Below are 671 nucleotides of genomic sequence, written 5' to 3' on the forward strand. Positions count from 1 at the left end.
TGGATCATTAGGATCGCATGGTGCCATAAATTTATCAATTTTGTGCGATAAGGCATAAAATTGGGCTTGTAACATTGCTACAGGATCAAGATTCATTATACCTTTAACCGATGATGTACCTGAGGATAATGGTTTCGCCGTCGGTATATGGCCACGCTCGGCGGGCCACATACTGCTGTTGATTGCCATTTCTTCCAAAAGTTCTCTTGCTTGGGCGGACGTCTTCTTCATAAATAACCCTCCAGACATAGCATCTAATGAACCTCTAGTTGTAGGATTTAATCCATTATAGAATGTCTGTATTAAAAGTGCATCTAGCAGTTGGTGGTGTGGGCATAAACGTTGAAGTTCTTTAAAACGTTCCCAAGCTTCATAAAGAGTTTCATTATCATTTTGTGTAAAAGATGTCAACTCTTTGATGACTCTTGCGGTTTTTACTAAGGGAAAATATTTTTGTAAAAATGCTTGGGCTAATTGGTCCCAAGTTTCAAATGTTGCAGCAGGCATAGAAGTTAACCAAATTTTTGCCTTATCCTTCAAAGTGAAAGGAAAGAGGCGAAGTTTGATTGCTTCAGCTGTTACATCAGTAATTTTAAAAGTGTCACAAATTTCTAAGAAATTTGTCAAATGTGCATTAGGGTTTTCGTTAGGTAGTCCATAAAACGTTACGT

General features: G+C 37.9%; 1 non-coding gene across 1 annotated transcript; it reads left to right on the forward strand.

Moving 5' to 3' along the window:
• Positions 1-319: 319 nt before the first annotated feature.
• On the forward strand, positions 320-426 carry LOC136231518 (small nucleolar RNA R71). Its single transcript, XR_010689893.1, has one exon. It is a non-coding gene; the product is annotated as a small nucleolar RNA R71 (small nucleolar RNA).
• Positions 427-671: the final 245 nt, after the last annotated feature.

Source organism: Euphorbia lathyris, chromosome 5 (genome assembly GCF_963576675.1).
Source record: "Euphorbia lathyris chromosome 5, ddEupLath1.1, whole genome shotgun sequence".
NCBI lineage: Eukaryota > Viridiplantae > Streptophyta > Magnoliopsida > Malpighiales > Euphorbiaceae > Euphorbia > Euphorbia lathyris.